This window comes from Sorghum bicolor, chromosome 4 (assembly GCF_000003195.3).
Source record: "Sorghum bicolor cultivar BTx623 chromosome 4, Sorghum_bicolor_NCBIv3, whole genome shotgun sequence".
In the NCBI taxonomy this organism is placed as follows: domain Eukaryota; kingdom Viridiplantae; phylum Streptophyta; class Magnoliopsida; order Poales; family Poaceae; genus Sorghum; species Sorghum bicolor.
This window is the reverse complement of record NC_012873.2, coordinates 7,605,845-7,626,526: the sequence shown is the minus strand read 5'-3', so window position 1 is coordinate 7,626,526 and position 20,682 is coordinate 7,605,845. Positions and strand designations below refer to the sequence as shown.

General features: G+C 43.8%; 1 long non-coding RNA gene and 1 pseudogene across 1 annotated transcript; one reads left to right on the top strand and one right to left on the bottom strand.

Annotated features, from left to right (window-relative positions):
- LOC110434487 lies at window positions 8,628-12,085 on the bottom strand. Its single transcript, XR_002451993.1, has 2 exons — window positions 11,955-12,085; window positions 8,628-9,008 (listed from the first exon to the last, which is right to left on the bottom strand). It is a non-coding gene; the product is annotated as an uncharacterized LOC110434487 (long non-coding RNA).
- On the top strand, window positions 16,927-18,430 carry LOC8082948 (annotated as a pseudogene).

Genomic DNA, 20,682 nt, shown 5'->3' with positions numbered 1-20,682 from the left:
ATATCGGAAGATTGGCGGAGCCTGTGCAGTTGTTAGCCTGTTGTGCGATTTTATAGATCAGTAGCGTGCATGCCATCAAATGCATATATGGAAGCACATAAATTGATCAATATATGCTTACTATTGTCCACTGAATTAACGCCTAATTAAAAGGCTGTTACACATCTAATCATTTCCTTCCTTTATTTGTACAGATGGATTGGTACCAGTGTTTAATTTTCACCCAAAAACTTTTCACTCCATCCCATCGAATATTTAGGCACATGCATGGAGCATTAAATATATAAAAAAATAAAATTACATAGTTTGTATGTATTTTGTGAGACAAAGCTTTTAAGCTTAATTAGCCTATGATTGAACACTAATGGCTATAGTTACATACTTTCTCCGTCCTGGAATAGAGTGCATTCTGGCTTTGAGAGGTGTACCCAAATATAGTGCATTCAGGGAACAAGAAGATAATATTTACTTAAATAAAAATATGTGATTTGCTACTTTCTTTTTCATTTATTCTCTCTCTACTTAAATAATGAAAGTAATTTAGTGCTTACTATATTTTCTATAAGAAAACATAGATTCCACCCTCTCTCTCTCTTATTTTATATGAAAATAGCCACATTGTGCTACGTAACCTAAAAACTTTTCTTTTTGCGAACTAAAGAAGACGTAGTCACAGCCACTGGCCGACAGTGTTTGTGGTTGGCCGACACTGTTTGTGGTCAACGGCGACGCGATCCATATATATAATAGAGAGATTTACCTATGTGCCCTGAAAAAATGACTCTTTCTTATATCGCCCATTTTTTTGAACTTATCTCTATGACCCTGAAACGAACTTTCATTACTTTGATGGCCTTCTATCCATTTTCAACAATTAACGGTGTTAAGTAGAGGGTAAAAAAACTGTTTTGCCCCTGGCGTAAAAAATGCAGACTTTTGTTTGTTTGTTGTATATTTGGAGTAATATTTAGCGAATAAATTCATATATAATAGTAGGGCATATTTGGCGTAAAAAACTACAGAGTTTTGTTTGTATATTATGTGTGAATTTTTTGCTATATTACTCTAAATATACAACAAACAAACAAAACTCTAATTTTTTTAGTCAGGGCAAAACAGTCTTTTTACCCTCCAGTTAACACCGTTAACTTGCTGAAAACAGACGGAATGCCATAGAAGTAATAAAAGTTCGTTTCAAGGTCATAGAGTAAGTTCAAAAATAAAAAGACCATATAAGGAAGAGCCATTTTTTTTAAGAAGAGACAAAAGAAGAGCCATTTTTCAAGGCCACACGTGCTCTATATATAATAACCAGGCGCTTCGGTGACGAAGTCCACCTCCACCCACAAAGCTCATGACGATGTTGCCAGCACTGTCCCAGGGTCACCTTGCGAGTTTATTGCTGGAACGCTGCCATCGTTCAATTCCAGCGATCACTACTACAAGGATCCCGCACCGATGGTTCCGAAGGGTTTGTACAAGCAATTTTGGAACTGACTGTAACAAAAAGCGTAGGTACAAACAGCGTATAGAACCATTGGTTCTCTACCCAACGATTGAACTCATTTGTACCTTCGGTTCTAGGTACCAACAGATGGTATCATTCTTATGTGAAACCATCGGGTTTTTTTTGTAAAACTCTGACAGGCATTTGCATTGTCAGCTCTCTTAGCACTCCAACACCACAAATGACATGTTTTGCTATTTGAGTCACGAGCTAGAAAAAACACGTCCCTAGTCTTGTTCAGCATCATTATGCGTGTGGTGCTATCAAAGGTTTTTTCGGACTTGATTGGATGAAGTGTCAAAAGATAATCAAGAACCGTCTCTTATCTTTTGTAGCACACTCCTTTCATATGGAGTATACCTTGAGCTCCACCAAAAATGGCCCACAAGTCCAATGCTTGTGCATCCTTGAGTTGGTGTCGAATTCACGATTGAGGTTGTTTTCTAAGACAGATGTAAAAAAAAAACCCTATCCTCAATCCTAAATGAAAAAAAGTTGCTGCTACATGAAGAGTTTGAGAGAGGTTTTGTTTTGTTTGGTTAGCCATATGGTGTTTGTTTGTGCTGAATTTTGGTTAATCAGCAGAAGGCTCTTGGATCTATATAACCACCAGAAATTCATGCATAATGAAGTCATAGTTGTGCGATATGAACTAAAGGCCAAGGTGTACAGAATCCATGGTTTCCTCATCAACTAATATCATCTTGTATATTAGAAGGTCGTGCTTGTAATTAGTGCTGGAGCTAATAATCTGCTTAATGTGCTACCATTGGATGAACCTTAGGATGACCTAGAAAAGACTCCTTTCATCCTTTGGTGCCTAGCTGTTACCCTATCACATCAACCAATAGTTGAGCAATCTAGGCGTTCTATAAGTCAAAAATAGTTGGAAAGGTGTTAAACAACAATTCTTAGATTTTTTTTTATCTTAGAGCTGTTGTTTGATCCTAGAAAGGAAGCCTCAATGTTGAAAGTAGTCTCACCAAGTTATTCTGCTACAATGCAAGTCGACCCAGAACCTACTAAGCAATTGCTTAATGATGGAAAATTGTAGTTGACTTGCTTGGTAGTGGCTTGTTTCCCTAGTTCGGTGAATACTTGCAACTTTTGTTGTCCTCTAGACCTTGCTATCATTCGTCTTTTGATAAAGGGCTAATCACTGGCTAGCTAAAAATTATTCTAAATTAGCTCTAGTGTATCTAAACAGGAGGACTAATAGGTAGGCTAATTTATAGACAAGTGTTCAATATTTGTTAGTCAGCTAGCTCTAGCCAATCTTAGCTAATTTGAGCTAATTTTTAGCTCAACTAATAACTAGCTCTAACTCATCCAAACTGGCACTAATATAGGTTCTGATTGAGTATCAGCCTAATATCTTGGTTCAACTTTATACTTTTGGCGGTACCATCACCAATAATAGTAAGGAGAGTCCAGCATATCAACAACAATAATGAGGCTCCAGCACGTCCAAAATATGTTTCGATCCATTACGTATAAAATTTGCCAAAATTGAATAAAATTGGAAGCAACTCAAACATCAATCTGAGTTCAATAATAAGCATGCAACTGACAAAGCAACCACACCTAATATCAATTCATAAAAGATTAATGCCTAGAACCATAATGGGACCTGAGAATTGATATCATCCTTTAAAGATAGTTCCACTTGATCCACCATCCACCTAATATCAATTCATAATTTTTTAGAACCATAATGTTGTTGTTTGTTTCGTTGTTCTAGGATCTTACAGACCAATTTAATTTTTCTAGCTTTTGTTGGATTCTTTCATTGCCATACCCAATTTTGATTAGAATCAATTGAACAACACATTTGTCTAACTCATGCATGCAACAATTTTATTCTTAAGAAAGTCTTTGCATCAACGTGTGGGGTATGCTTCTAGTTCTATATAATTAATGAACATGTCACATAAGTATCTCATTTCACATGTTTAAAACCAATATACCCTAGGGTCTAACCCTTAACGTAGCTTTGAAAGGTCCTTGCTTGGTTTTGGTAATTGAATGACAACTTAGGAGGACTAATAGTGTTTATGTGAGATACACAGGAGATTAGTCCACAGGTGATGATGTGATGATGGAGGAGCTCATTGCACATGAGACATGACATGGAATCATGTGACCAAGGTGGAAAAGATCAAGATGAGGCTTGGCTTGATGGACCGGTTGCAAGAGTGAAGGGAAAGTCGGAGGCTTTGAAGCGAGGGACCGCGTGTGACGGTGAAGCTTGAGCAAGACTTGGCGCCGATGGACCGAGGCAACGGTGAAGAGCAAGTGAGGTCAAGATCGATGAACCAATACGGTCACGTGATGATATGAAGTGGATCATATCATTTAGTGATTGGTTGGTGCATGTGTTGCATTAACATTGGAGGAGATGGAATGGAAAGCGCAAGGAAAAGGTATAACCTAGGGCATTTCCATTTCACCGGTCATAGGTGTGTAGAGAAGTTTATGACCAGATTTAGGATAGATGGCCGTACTATCAAGAGGGGCAAAGTTGTTTGCATATCGGTCATCTAGTGCCACTTGAGTGATCTAACTTTGCATACGTGTTAGGATCGAGTGGCGTGGCAAGTTTGAGAGGCTAACTCCTTTGGGAAAATGTTTGTGAAAAGCTAACACACTTGCACATGGTGGTGCACACTTGGTGGTGTTGGCACTTTTGCAAAGGAGGTGGAGTTCCTAGGGTTGAGAGGGGTGTGGGTTCCTCTCTCCCTCCCGCCGAGCTTGCAAGGCGGGATTCGACGCTTTGAGAAAATTAAGTGCATATTTTCTATTGCGCCGGTGGGAAATTTGGAGAAGTCGCGGGAGTGTTTCTCAGTAGGAAACACTCACCGGACGCTCAGCGCGGAGGCACCGGACGCTGGCCTTTAGCGTCCGGTGGGCTGTCGGGTGTAGCAGAGTGCACCGGACGCACCGGAGAGAGTCCGGTGCTCAGCGTCCGGTGTACGGGCGTTTTGGCGACCCTCTCTGCGTATGAGTCTGGTGAGCACTGGACGCTCAGGGTGCGTCTGGTGGCTCGCGTCCGGTGACCTTGCGAGTTTGCGGAGCTCTCTGCGCACGGGTCCGGTGTGCACCGGACGCGTCCGGTGTGACGCAGTAGAGCGTCCGGTGGTGCTGTGTCAGGCGCGCGCGTGTGTTAGCCGTTGGCGGTAACAGTCGAGTTCAAACAGCTAGTGACATGTGGCTGACGCCCGAGCACCGGACGCTGGGAGTTGAGCGTCCGGTGGCTCCCTGTGAGCGTCTGGTGCCCTCGTGTTTTGCCCAGTAAAGGAGCAACGGCTAGTTTAGCCCTTGGGGCTATAAATAGAAGTGGTGGCCGGCCTTGGCTGGTGCTGAGCACCCTTGGGACTTAGTGTCCATGCTTGGGGAGTGCTAGGAAAGCCTCTAACTCACTTGTGCTTGCAGGAGTGCGAATCAATAGCGAGTGAGTGATTCTAGTGCGTTGCATTGAGAGATTGCATTGAGTGGCACTAGGTGTTCGTGTTGCAAGCCGGTGGTGCTTGTTACTCTTGGAGGTTGCCACCTCCTAGACGGCTTGGTGGCTTGTGACTCCGTTGAAGCACGCAAGGAGATTGTGCGGTGCTCCGGAGAAGAGATTGTGAGGGGTACGGTGCTCACCCCGTGGGGATCGCGAAGAGCAACTCTAGTTGAGCGAGACGTGAAGAGCGACAAGTGGTCCGGCCGAGTCAAGTGCTAGAGCTTGTGGTAAGCACTCCACGTGGGAGAGTGTGACTTGCGGGTCACCACTAGCAAGAGGACCGGCGGAAAACCTTGGAGCTTGCCTCAACGGGGACGTAGCTTGGTGGCAACCAAGTGAACCTCGGGAGAAAATCATCGTGTCAACATTATTCTTCCCGTTGGTTTGCAAGTCCCTAACACAAGCTTGTTCTTACATTCATATACTTGTGCTTGTGTAGTTGCTCTTATAATTAGTTAGCTTGTGTAGCTTGCTAGTTACCTTCTTGCTTGTGTAGCTAGAAGTAGTTCCCTTGCGTGACTAATTTGGTTTGTGTAACCTTGTTAGTCACTTTGCTTAGTTTGTGTAGCTAAGTAATTTGTGCTTGTTGACGGTTATTAAGTATCAATTTTAATTATCAAATAAACAAGAGAAAGGACCAATATGCAACCAACACCTAGAATTAGGGTTTGATCTGACAGAATTCCACGAGTTTTGTTGTTTATCTATTTCTGCAGGGGGTTATCAGGAAATAAGGAAGAAAGGCCCACATGTCGGGATTACATAGAGATATCAACGCACCGCGCAATTTTACATCATCTAGAAGACTCCAGAAGCCACGAGACCGAAGCGGAGGCGAAACTGGGCCAGGCCCAGGGCGCCCGCCCTGGTAGCCTGGGCGCCCGCCCCCCTGTTGGAGCCAAATCAGGACTCTTTCGCTCGGGATATTCCACCGACCTATTGGATCAAGAAAAACATAGTACCACCTCGCCTATCGACCCAAAAACGCATAGAAGGGGAGGACTATATAAGCAAGGCCCCCCTGGCCCCTGGAGAAGACATGAAGAAATTATCATAGAGATTGAGGGGTGCCCTCGAAGGAAAACCTCTTCTCTAATTAATATTTCTTTTTAGGCTTAGCAATCAATGTAAGGTAGAAATAGATCTTCTAGTTTCTACTAGATTGAGAGAGATAGAGTGGAGGTGTAGAGTGGAGGAAGCCCGGCCTGTCGGTGTCTACTCCAAGCTTGTACCTGCGGGATCAAGTTCTCCTAACCCGAAGCTTGCTCCTAGGATTCTTCAGTATTTCAACTTCTAAATTCTAGTAAGTTCTTGTTTTATTGTTCTTATGGTTTATGAGTTTACTTTAATCTCTTCGCGTAGAGTTTAGAGTAATCATTGCTGGCGTAAACGTGGTGTTTAGGCTGGGGTACTCATAGATATTCCCTGACTAGCTGGACCGTGGTAGTAGTGAGGAACGTGACAATTCCGAGCTACCTTTGTAGATCACATCTCGTTAGCAGGAAGGATAGGGTTTATAGGTGCGGGTTGAACATTCTTTGTGGTGTCTAGATTCCGTTAGCCTCCCCATTAGAACAGTAGATCATCCTTACCAAGGTTAGAAGGAGACTACGGTTGCAGTCTTCTCTATTTATCACTCACATCGAAAGACATTCTTTGTGCCTAAAGGTTAGTAGTAATAGACCGGTTAGTCAGATGCACTCTTTCTCCTAGTGGTAAAAAAATAAATACGATACTCTGGATAATTTCCCGGGTGAAGTGCTCACCGATATCCGTGCGCTTGCGGATCAATTCCTTATTGCGTTCCCAAATATCAACAGTGCTCTCTAATTTGGCATTGGTTGCCTTGTTATTGAGCATTGCTAGTGAGCTTAGGAGCTTTGTGCTTTTGCTTACTAGTTGTGTAGGAGCTCCTCGGTTTGCAAAGTACTAATAGCATAAGTTTGTGTGACCTTGCTCCTAGAATTGGTTAGGTGAGCTCATGCTAAGGTACCACCTTGCTTGCTTGTTTAGGATCTTTTCATGGTGCTAGAGAACTTAGATAGAGGGGTGTAGTCTTGGCTAGACCGATAGTTTTAATTCCGCATTTGTTTCGGTTAGCCGACGTAATAAATTTTAGAAAGGACTATTCACCCCCCCTCTAGTCCGCCATCTCGACCCTTCAAGCTCCACTACTAAACACAAACCCTATCACAACCCGGTGTTTGCTCAAGTTGACCTACTAAACACAAACCCTATCACAGCCTCGTGTTTTGCTCAAGTTGACCACATGGGTTCACTAATGGCTCGTTTAGTATAGCTTTGCTTCACTAGTGGAGCATTTTTTTGCTTCAGCTCCTTGAATAGCTCCTAATGAAGTTGAAGTTGTTTTTATGAAATGTTTGACAAAGTAGTGGTAAATGAAAATGGTAAAATGTATATAATACCCTATCTTTGTTTTTCTCCTCTCTCATTTATGTTTTCTTTTATTCACTCCTCTTCTCTCTCGATGTGTGGTGCATCAGCTACCCAAGCTCCACTGGCCTACCGCCCTTGCAGCCCTATCTTTCCTAGCAGCCCCATGCAGTCATGCCCCGCCGGCCTTGTGGCTTGCGTCCCTCACCCTGACGACTTGGCAACTTCACTCCAGCAACTCTACAACCACGTACGCTCATAAATAACGAGAGGGCCTACACCGCCACCAGCAAAGGTCGTTCTAATTGAATCACACCGCCTTGCTCTGTGCCATCGGGCCGGCCCACCCATACCGCACGATGGGTCCACATCAAGAAGATGAAGCTAGGCGAAGCTAGTATTTTTAGCTCCCTCACTCTCCATGTGCTTCTCTCATCAGGTTTTTCAAGACTTCTCTAATGGAGTGAAGCAGTTGAGGAGGATTTGGTTGTTGCTCATGTGGAGCTATACATGAAGTAGCACGCAAAGAGCTACCAAATCCCCCCCCCCTAAGGGAAACGTCCTTGCACGTATCACAAAGCCATAGTTGGTATGGGTATCCTCAACAGGGTAGCGAAATCGCTAGCTGACATCATGTTTTAGATGATGTGGAGGTGAGAGAGTGTGAAAAAAACACCACGCTAGCGAGCTGAGAGTCGATAGTCTCGCGCAGCCATTGAGGAGAGCCTGAGAGACCTGCATATCTGTCCTTAGTCTGGCATGGTCAGGATGCCATATTTTTTATGCTTTTGTTTATTCTTTTGCTTCCACATCAGGTAGCTTGTTGGGGACTGCCTAAGCTTCGTGACTACTAATAAAGCATATTAAGTAGTTGATAAGAACATCACTCTTATGGATATACATGAAACGCCTGTTTTCTTTTAAATTTTTTAGGCGATCAATATTAGCCGTTGCTCGAAGATCCAATGCCTCTCAAGTCCCTTCCTCCTCCAAGCAATTGTCTTTTCCTTACATTCCAACGTTTCTTCTCAGTTTCTTCTCCAGCCCAAGCAGGGTCCCCGCCACTAGGGTTTTGAGCCACTATCCCCCGCGACGTGAATCACCATCCCCTGCAAAGCAAGTGACCACTGTTGCCCCTGCCCTGACCCTTCCCATCCAAATGTCCTCCACCGCACACAGTCGGCGACTCTCGCCACTCAGCCACTCCACATACACGTCAAATGAAACAAGTACAATGAACTGTACTCTTAAATTCCTCGAAGAAAAAACAGAGAAAATTGTTACTCTAGGACTCCCAAACATGTGGCTTTGTTAAAATAGTATTGCTAACCTTGACGTCGCTAAAACAACATTCGAAATGTTTGCACTTTGTTTTCCATGACATTTGTACTTCTAATTCTAACGTACATAAAAAAGAATACATATTCATATTTGAATCATACAAAGGAACGAAACTGGGAAGTTGGGGTGTCACCCACACATTCCATCAGCTAACTTTGTCTGAGTTAAATTGTCGCTCACAAATTCACAGAAGATATCATCTCCACGTGGGATGGCACCATCCTCCAAAAGGACGTCCTGGTGGGTTTGGGGACTCCCAATCTGCAACAGTGACAAAAAAAAAGGACATAGTATAAAATGAGAACACAAACATAAATACATGTATCTTGGAATCATAACCATAGAGATTAGGGAGGTCAAGAGGCCTCTCACACCCAGCAACAGCGACTGAGCCGATGGCCAGCAGAAACGCCATAGAGATGCAGAGGACGGTAAGAAAGTGAAGGGTTCCTGATAATGCTCATGATTTGAACGGTATTTCTGCTTAAAAGGCAACCTTTATTCAGTGCCAAACTGGTAACTCACCTAATTTATAGATGTTTTTCTTTCAGGTAAATGTTGATGTAGATTGTTGAACATATGACTGATCAACAAGCCAGCTAAACTCAATGGTGATAAATGGTATGCTGGTGCTGACTATTTAGTATTCGCTCGATCAGTGGTCAAGCTTGTGGACTGGTTCTGGTCTTTGAAGAACCTATGCGTGCACATTTTAGCCATACTTTCTATTGATCTTTGCAGCACTATAGGTGCAACTGTGTGATCTGATCTGAATTTTGAAAATAGTACCATGATGTGCATGTCAACTTAATCCTCATTTTCTACTTCATCTAAAAGGTAATGTTTACGTTGATAAAATACTCAGAAAGTATCACACAATGCAAGATTAATCACTAATTTCTTTGCCCATTCAGTAATAGTATGACTGAATTTTTAAGTTAAAAAAAATCCAGTCCCCCATAAACATTTGTTACAGCATTCTATATATGCATTTATTTACAGCAGGTTTATAAAGGCTCACTATTTACACCACCTATAACATGATTTGCATTGACAAGCCTTGGACTTCTCAAGTCCAGAACCTATCCATGTTTACGAGCACAAATTTATGATACCTCCTTGCTGCTCCCCTTCTCTCTGAGCTTTGAGGAAATGGCAAGGCGTGGAAGAGGGTATTAATGACGAGAGATACGCAGTGACAGTGAGGTATACAAACAATTTAGACTTCTTCAGAACGTGTATTTTTCCCCCTGAGGATATAAATAACTTGTAAAGAATAACTCTGTATGTTCTTACAATCAAAATTCTATTTGTCACAGAGAAAACCAATGCAGCCGCTGAGAACCAGGCATGAAGCTGCCTGACTTGCAGGATCTGCAATGTTCAATGTTCAAAAAGGCACCCGCCTAGGATCGCCTGGGCACGCTTCAACGCTAGGCAGAGGGGCACCGCCTCGCCTAGGGGGGTAGGCGAAGGTTAGGCGATGTCCCCACCAGATCCAGAGCCGCTAAGTGATGTAGGTGGCAGTGGAGGCATCAAGCGCGAACGGGAGAGGGGAAGGGGGTGGGCCACGGGCACGGCCAGCAGGATGTTAGCGGCAGGCGGCGCAGCGCGGTCGGGAGGAGCGCGGGCGGCGTGCGGCAGGCGGCGCGCAGCGGCTGGGAGAAGGCAGCGGCACCACTTGTCGCGGCAGTCGAGAAGAGGCAGAGGCGCCGCTTGTCACATGGCCAGGAGGAGAGGCAGAGGCGCCTGGCAATGAGCACGGTCAGAGAGGAAGAGGAGAGAGGCTCTGGGCGACAAGCGCAAGCAGAGGCCGGCAGCGACGGGCATGCGGCTGGAATTGGGAGGAGGCAGATGGATAAGGTTGCCAATTGGAGTGGGGTAAGGTGGGCTGGACTTTTTGATGGGCCTTTCTTTACCATCTAAGTCCACTGTCCAGCTTTGTTTTTTTTCTTTTAGATGTAATATATGCATTTGTCTAAAGCGCCTAGAAAAACGCCATGAAACGCCTAGGCTCTAGGCTGTGGGTCCTCGCCTAGAAACCGCCTAGCGCCTTCTTGAACTTTGGCAATGTTTGTAACATCAAAATCCAACAGTACAACTTATGTTTGCCCAAGACAAGGATGTACAGTTTTTTATTGGGATCTAATTTTTTTTTTTTCTCCAACATCTATTTTCTTTATTTATAAACCATTATGTTATATATACCACAAAAGATTGATATTAACTCAATCTGCGATTTGTGCTATTGAACTAATTTCTGCTGTATATATATTGGTTCCTACATACTAAGATGCAGGTTGGTTAATCAGTAAACCTGCGCAATCTACAGACCAAGATATCACCCCATGAATTACTTTTTGCCTTAGTGTTCAAGGGAATAAAACATCCCCAGCAGCATCTTAGATCTGCCAGTGCAGATCATATGCAGACTACAACAAACTTTATGTGGTATGTGGGTAATAGAGGCAGTTCTAGGTACTCCCTCTGTCTCTGAAAGCTTCAACTCCTACAATCCGTGCCAGTTAAACTTGTTTAACTTTGACCAACTTCATAGAAAAGAGCATCAATATCTATAACATAAAATGAGTATCTTATGAAAAAATATATTCGATGATAAATCTAATGGTATTTGCTATAAATCTTAGCGTTTTTTTTATAAATTTGGTCAAAGTTTTAAAAGTTTGACTTACGACAACTCTAGAAGTTGCAGCTTTCAGGTACAGAGGGAGTACAACAAATTTTGTCTGGCATTGAACACAAAGTATTGTAAAAAAAAAAAGCTCAGTGTGCTAATGTCTAGCACATGCCACCACGGGTGAGATGTTCGCGCCTATTTCACTGGGCGCTTTTTTTCATCTTTTTTTTTTCTTTTTTCTTTTTTCTCTTTTTTTAACGGCTGTGCATCTCACTCTCGGAGAAGATCTTTTCACTGCATATTGTTCGTCCGTGGCCGCAGAGGGTCAACGGTGGGCTCGGTGGCCTCTTTTTTTGTGTGCACTGAGGCATCTTTCGCAGCTGACAGCCGTGTATCTGCCCGTGGAGGCAATGGAGCGGGCCGGATCTCGCTTAATAAACTCGTCTGTTTCTAATTAATTCGCCCGTATGGTACTAATCGAACGTACCAGCGGCGTAACCAGCAATTAGGTTAGGGTTTGAGAGCTCGGTTTCGCACTGCGTGGAAGGGAAGAGAAGGAGTGGGAATACCCGGTGCTCGTCGCCGGCGAAGAGACTGACGAAGGGCCTCCGCGACGGCAACTGGCGTAGGGCGGCGGCGGCGAGCGGCGGGCGGCGCAGAGAGAGAAGGGAAGAACGCGCGCACGCGTCGTGAAGTGGAAGGATGCAGCGGGCGGCTGTAGCCCAGTCCGGACTTGTTCGGCCTAGCGAGCGCACCCGCACGGGCCTTCTGGGCTGGGCCGTTCGTGGTTCGTCGCGAATTTCTGTTGCAACTTAGGCCTTGTTTAGTTTGAGAAAATTTTTGGATTTCGCTACTGTAGCACTTTCGTTTGTTTGTGGCAAATATTATCCAATTATAGACTAACTAGGATCAAAAGATTCGTCTCGCGATTTACAGGTAAACTGCGTAATTAGTTTTTATTTTCGTCTATCTATATTTAATGCTTTATGCATGTGCCGCAAGATTCGATGTGACGGGGAATCTCAAAAATTTTTGGAAACTAAACAAGGCCACTGCACCCTCAAACCCAAATTACAAGACGTTTGGGTTGAGTATTTTTTTTTCGTATTTCTTTTCTTTTTCTCATTTTTTTCTTTTATTCTTCTTCTTGATTTCATATTTATTTAATTTAATTAATATGTCTTCCCCACGGGAGATTAGGATAGGACGGTAGAACACTGTTCATGTGTTGTAGTGTTGTGTACATCTTTGTTGCGTGGTTATCTAGCACTCCTTCGGTCCAGTTTGTAAGACGATATTTAGCAACACATGGCCTCACAAATTTCACTTTGATTATTCATCTATTTTATTATGTTATTTATGATTGTCAACTTATAATTATTGTATAGTACATTTGATTACAGATATAAAAGTATCAAAATTATACTCCCTCTAGTCCATTTTATCTAGCGCAAGTTAGAATGGTACAGTCTCCTCATTTATTTGATTTATATTATATTATTTGTGCTTATAAACTTATTATCATTATATAGTATGTTTCCTTATAAATCTAATCATAAAAACTTTGTATTATAATAGTTAAAAATTATTAGCCTAATTATTAGTCAAAGTTTTTAAAACTTGAATCTTGATATGCGTGTGCACCAGATAAAATGGATCATAGGTAGTATTATAGTAGTTGTTATTGCATAGCATCTATCAATACTACTGATTAGTTGTACTAATCCTAGAGATTATAGGTAAAAAGTATCCTCAACTAAGATAATAAAAGTTCAGCTAGAAATATAATACATCTCGTTATTGTGTTTTCCTCAAGTTATATCCCCTGAGTATATAATTCTATGTAGGTAGATAATATATACAAAGTGAACCGTTGGCTTTATGAACAAATTCCTTTTTTATCTTCAATTTAGACAATTAGAACTTGTTCCAGATGAAAAAAAGCAAGATATTAAAGATGATTTATACAGCTCACTATTCAAAATTATACATCTTTTCGGCTTTTCTAGTTACATAGCTTTTGCTTCACCTAGATATACTATATATATATATATTATATCTAGATACATAATAAAAGTCTTGTATATAAAAAAATATATAGAAAAAATAAAATAACTTTTTTAAACAAACATCAATGTCGGCCACTGGTGTCTTGATTTTTTTAGTTCTCCTCTTTTTTGTGAGACCCAGTTACAGACGCAGACGTTCAAGTTCCATTCCATCACAAAGAACCCACCCAGCTGGTCTATGATCAGCTCGTGATTTTTTCACTTCTTTAATATTTCAAGTACCTGATTTTGTTGTTGTTGTTGTTTAGGCAATAAGCAATTTGTTGTTGTGACTATAGAAAAAAGTATAAATTGTCAAGTTATCATTTAATTGTATTAGTTTATTATATAAGATTATTGTCTGAAATTTATCAAAAAAATACAAGCACCTAAAATATAGCAACTCTCTGTTTTTTGCACTCGGTGAACTACCCTCCCTTCCTCTCATAGCTAAATCCTGACTCCACCCCTGGTTGTGGACAAAATTATTGGTTAAACATTGTAAAACCTGAATTATGATATGTGTATATAACGGTATTATAACCCTTGTTAAGCATCAGTCCATCAAGACACAGTTGGCTTAGCGGGTCGTGTTGTGTCCGCCGGTGCCCCTGAGGCACAACCATTTAAGCCTTGGGTCATGGAGCAAGCCCATGAGCCCGACAAGCCCCAAGCTCCTGGGCTCATCTGCCTCTCTTGCACAATGCACGAGTGTTCTTTTCTTTTTTCTACTTAAAGCACGTTTCTTACCATACAGACCACCCGCAAATGTACCTGTATCATAACATGTAGATATAGACATCTAATGAATATTGTCTTATATATGATTTGAGCAAGTTTCAATTATATACTATACATACTTTTTAAATTTGCATTTCTAAAATAATATCTTAAAAATTCCGTATCAACACTAGAAGAAGATGTTTTACTAATTTTTTTTCACCCAGATAAACCGAAGCTAAATAGAGCTATTTCACCATAGAACCTACCGCTGAAACCGTTTTGTCTAAAGTTAGAGCTATCAAATGAATCCTAACTATCCTCTGCCCATCTCTCTTCACGACCTTGATAGGTACGGTAGTACGTAGTAGTGCCGTTACAATGCAATACTATATCCGTTCCAAAAAAAATACAACTATGAGTTACGTGCCATGTAGAGTAGTTCATGTATGACCAGGTTTCTAGTGAACGATATTTATAATTATGGCTTCAAATTAATTTAACATGAAATACATCATAATTAATCTAATGTTATTTATTTAGTATCATAAATATTGATATTTTTTTATTTATAATTGGTTAAACTTATAAGTTACTAAAACGTGACATTGCTAGAGTTATATTCTTTCGGAAGGAGTAATAAGAGTGTATAATTAACGATGTGATGGACAGTGGCGTTGTTTAGTTTTTTTTTTACAAAATGGATATTATAGCTTTTTTGTTTGTATTTGACAAATATTGTCCAATCATAGACTAACTAGGCTCAAAAAATTCGTCTTGTAAATTACAGGTAAACTGTATAATAGTTATTTATTTTATCTATATTTAATGCTCTATATAAGTACCGTAAGATTCGATGTGATAAAGAATCTGAAAAATTTTACAAAATTTTTGGTAACTAAACAAGGCCTGAAGTTCACCAAGACAAAATCGTCGGGAAGCTGGCAAACATATATACAGTGACATAGACTAGTCGGCATCAATTCAAAGGACGATCGTGATACTTTTTGACTTGGCCCTTGCGTGCACTGGCCGAGGATCAGATAACAATAACGCGTGTCTGTGGTATAGTTTGAGTTCGTTCCGTGTAAACGACCGCAGTTAATTAATTGAGGTTATAACACGTGTAGGGTGGTATATAGTTGCGTTCGTTGCGTGTAAACGATCGAACCTCAGCTACTTCATTTGAGCTTTCTTGATGTCTACTTCCTCATCCACGAAACAATGTAATTTACCCATAGTAATAAGTTAAAGTATCTCAAATTAACTAACTATATATAAAAATATGAATAGCTAGGATATGAAATAAGTATCATCAAATTTGTCATGAGATTTATCTATATATTTAATCAAGCTTTAGACACTTTAATCTAGATATTTCTAGAATTGTACTTTTTTTGAGATAATAATATAGTATTGCCTAAACGTACCTTCACATCTGACTTTGTAAGGAGAAGAACAAGCCATGCAAGCAACTCTTTTCCTCTCCTCTGCATTGCCATGGCCACTTTAGTTGTGTTTCAGCTTTTTAGCGGGGAAAGTTGCTGATGATGAAGCGGATGAGATTTTGCTCGACTGAGGCCCCCTTTGGATTGTACTGTAGGCGGAGGATAGGAAAAGGAAAATCGTAGGAATGCAAGTGCGCGACTTGTTGATTCCTACCGGAACAGTGCAGGCAGAAAAACCCTTTGGCGGCAGGTCCCTCGATCCCTCAGGATTAATAAAAAAAATGCAGAAATGAGTGGTACACTCCCACGGTCCCACCCACCCACCCGTCAATCCGCGTTCGAAATCCTCCGCGTCCCTCGCGGCTCTCTACTGGGAGAGGCCGGAAGGCCGACGGCGGCGCCCCCATCCGCCCCCCACCTCTCTCCACCTGCGCGCGCCCGAGGCTGACGGCGACGCTCCCCATCCGCGCCCCCACCCCGCAGCTCTCCCCACCGGCGGCCACGCGGCGCGTCCGCTCCCGGTGCTGCCGAATCCGCAGCCAGATCTCGGCCAGCTGTGCCTCCCGCCGCGCGACCTCGTGCGCTGCTTGCTGAGCATCCCCTCGGCTCTCTCTCTCTCGCCGCTACTGGGCAGGCCCGGCCGCGGGCGTACGGCGCCGCCCCACCGCGCGGCTCTCTATCTCTCTCACTCGGCGCCCGCTTTTTCTCCCCACGCGCGGCAGCGAAGGGTAGCCTGGCCGCGCCGGGGCTCCGAGCCTCCGCCGTTGCCTCGCACCGCGCCGGCCTCGCCAACATCGAGGGCTCCGCGCCGCCTCACATCCTCCGCCGGCCGCCGCTCCAGCCTCCGCCTCCGCGTCGCTATGGACTCCGGTCGTCGTCCTCCGTCGATGCAGGGGCCGCCCACGACAGCTGCGAGGCCCGCGCGCGGCGGTGGCGCTCGCCCGTGCTTAGCGCCGAACAGCATGGCAGGTCCGCAGGTGCGCGCGAGTCATTTTCTTTTCGCGCCAGGATTCTTTCCATGAGCTCTGAGCTCATGCTCGTTTTCCTCCGGAATCGAGCGTAGGAATGCCATCCTCCGGAAGTTTTCCTTTGCTCTTCGTGTGAACCAAAGGACAGGATAGGAAAAAATCCTGTGAAATTCCTATCCTTCACTTTTCCTGTGTTTCCCCCTCGTTCCAAAGGGGGCCTGAGTTTTTGCTCGACTGACAGACAAAGCCTTCCATAACTGAGGCAATATGATAACTCTTCCCTAACTCACAAGAAGAGCAGGCGAGGCACCGCACAAATCAGCCACCGATGCTGGCTAGGTAGCGAAATAGCCCATGATCCCCTAGTGTGCCATGTTCGTGGCACGTCGATCTTATAACATAAAGATGCATAAATCTTTTTGTGTATTCATGGAAAAAAACATTAGTCACTTTAGTCTATCTATTACTCCTACATGCATCTGCGCTCTCTGCTGCCCCTAACCAACTAAGCATGCGAACAGAGAAATTACTATCAGCTAACCGGCCACAAGCAGCTGGAACTGAGATATATATGATGCTGCCCGTGCCCCGCGGGCCGCGGCGTCATGGATAAAATCATCAGCCACGTCCTGGCAGGGGTGATGCTGTCAGGCCTCGGCCTGTGGCATCTCTTCAACCACATCAGGCTCTTCGATCGTCTACCTTGCCCCGACATCACCACCGTCTTCATCGTACGTCGCGCCGCCGTGGTTCCCGGCGCCACGGGTCCGGCACCTCGAGCTCATCGTCACGCTCGCCGGCGGCGTACGTCTACGGGTTCGTCACCCAGATGCTGGCCTACTCGCCGATGCCGTTCGACGCCGCCGACGGCTCCATCCCGCCAGAACGCATGCCCAACCACGAGCACGCCATCATCTACGCCTCGCTGCTCATCTACGCCGGCTCCGCCATGTACCTCGACCGCCACCACGCCCGCCACCGCCACCGCCACATCGACGCTCTGCATGCTCCTCCTGGCGGCGGACTACGCGCAGGAGCTGTTCGTGTTCCACGTCCACTCCACCGACCACGCCGGCCGGCGTCGAGGGCCGGCTCCACTGGTTCCTGCAGGCCGCTGCCGCCGTCTGCCTCGCCACCGCGCGCGCTCCTCGGCGCCGGCCGGCTTCCCGCGGAGCTTCAGTTAGCGGTGAGCCTCGTCCGGTCCGCGTCCCTCGCGTTCCAGGGTCTGTGGGGCGTCGTCATCGCGTGGATCCCAGCAGGGATGGCTCCCAAGGGTTGCTCCCTCGACGACGACGGCGGCGGCGTCAACCTGCGCTGCCACGGCGACGACAGCCTGCACCACGCCGTGGCTGTCGTCAACCTGCAGTTCGGATGGTGCATGGTCCTCATGACGGTGTTCGTCCTCGCGTTTTACGTCCACGCGTGCAAAAAGTATCCAGCTGGGGAGGCAACCACCACCATTGCCACCTACCTATATGGGCGGCTGCCGGAAGCGCAGTGGCGGAGCCAGAATTTAAACATTAGGTATTCTCTTACGGGTGTCTGGTGGGCCGCACGCTCAATTGTTATCTCTAACCTCATGACCGACGTGCGCTCTCGCCAGTCACCATGTAGGCGTAGGGTAGATGCAGCGTGCTGCACGCCCTACGCCGCTAGGAGCGCCGAACACTGGCAACCAACAATAATGCCGTCACCACGTCATGCCGATTAGAGTTAGAGATTTAAAAATGGGGATTATAGAATTGCCTCTCACTCATGTCTCGTTCACTCACACGAAAAAATATTTTATTGTACATGTTGCTATGTGTATATTCTGATTTAGCTTGGAAAAGAATTTGGAAGCAAGATATGATTTGACCGATATTTGGCGGCATGAGTCAATGTGTATGTGTTCTAGAAATAATAATTAGATTCTAATTTGCAGAAATAATAAAATAGAATAATTTTGACAATCGAAGTAATATAGAACCTATGTGGAAAAAAAGAATATAAGGATATATAAAAATGAGAGAGAAACTTAATGCATAAAAAAGTTGGGTATTTCTGGAAATACCAGGAATAGCCTCTGTATCCGCCTATGCGGAAGCGGAAGCGGCAGACGGGGACGACGACCACCACAACTAAAGATGGCAATTTCTACCCGAAACCCGATGGGTAAAAACCCGATTAGGGCAAGGGTATGGCTAAATTTTCCACCCATGGGTAAGTAAATGGGACAAAAGTCTTACCCAGCGGGTAAAGCGGGTAAGAGTATGAGGCTGTATTGCCCATACCCTTTAATCCATGGGTAAATTAAACCCGACCTAACTCTATGAATCATGGGTCAAAATTACCACCACACAGCCCAAGCTCAGTAAAAGTGTATATAACGCAACCTTAGGTTTTCACCTCCCTATCCCACTTTCTCCCTCCCCTCCTGCGCTCCCCGCTTTGCCGTCGAGACCACGACCGCGAGTTGCCACGACTCCGGACGCTGCTGCCCTCATTTCTCGTGACTTCAAACGACAAATTTTATATCAGACTATTTGATCATGTGTTTTTGTGACTAGTTTGTTTGATTAATTTGTTATTAATTTATGATTTTTTGGATGAAATTGGGAGTGTGATATATTGACACATGTAATGTTGATATTACAAACATTCTTAGATCCATGGGTAAGGATAACCCATAGGTACCCGTTATCCGCATGGGTAAGGGTATGGGAAAGAATTCTTATACTACTACAGAAAATATTTTTACAGGCGGTGCAAAAGGCATCTTCACAGGTTGTATATTGTCAGGATTACCGGCCATGTGCTGTGCGTGCTGCTCCTTTCGCCAAATGGATTCATTCCATCAATACTCAGTGCAAACCTTACATTCCGTGGATCGTCAGCAAACTCTGGATATTTCTTATCGAAATCTTTCCATTGCTTTGCATCGGCTGGATGTCGTAACTTTCCATCATCTTTTCTTTCATCCAAAGCATGTCAAGTCATAAGTTCAGCGTCTTCAGGGTTTGCAAACAAACACCTCAAACGATCAACCACGGGGAGATACCATATCACCAAAGCAGGAATTCTTCTCAATGCATAATAGTCCACTTCTTCATTGCTACTAGGCTTCGAGCGTTTGTCTTGTTGAGTCTTTGTTTGGGTCTTCTTTCGCTTCCTCCCTGTAGAAACAGAGGCTAGATTCTCTTCCTCCCGATAATCTTTGTTTGTCTTGTATCTACTGACACCACAGTTTGGACAACTATCTAAGTCTTTAAATTGATCACCCCGATATAGAATACAATGATTTCTACATGCGTGGATCTTCTCAACACCTATCGTAAGTGGACTGACTAGCTTCTTTGCATAGTATGTGTTAGCAGGCACTTTGTTCTCCTTAGGAAGAAGGTCTCCAAGTACACGCAAGAAATCATTGAAGCTAGCATCGGACCAACCATGTCTAGCCTTCATCGTCAAAAACTGAAGAACAGCACGTAATGTCGACCACTCTTTGGTACAACCATTGGACTCGTCGTACAAAGTGTCCTCTGCTGCCTTCTTTAATGCTTCCATTCCCTTCATGAAGAATATTGATGGATCTGCACAACGGTTCATTATTGCCTCTAAGAAATCTGCATCTTCAACAGCATCTGTGTTAGCATGCTGAGTTTCATTGACATCAGACGTATGAGTTTCATTGACATCTGGCATAGCATGAAATTCATTGAGAGGTGGCATTTGATCCTCCACATTGATGTTAGTTGCAGTGTTGTCTGTTGTCCGCATATAAGGTGCAGAACTACCCTCACCATGTTTTGTCCAAATCAAGTAGTCCTCCATAAATCCTCTACAAACCAGATGGGAAGTAATTGCTTCTACATTGTCAAATACCACAATATTTTTGCAGTCTGCGCATGGACAACATATGTGCTTCGCCTTTGTTCTGCGAGCATGTATCTTTGCAACATCAATAAATTTTTGGACCTCCACTACATATGATGGGTCCAATCTTGATAAGTTGTACATCCATAATGACCTCTCCATATTTAGCTGTAATTAGTTAAGAACAATTAATGTAGGTCAATCTAAAAACAAAACTAATATAACTCTCGAAAACAGATTTAACTAAGATACTAACCT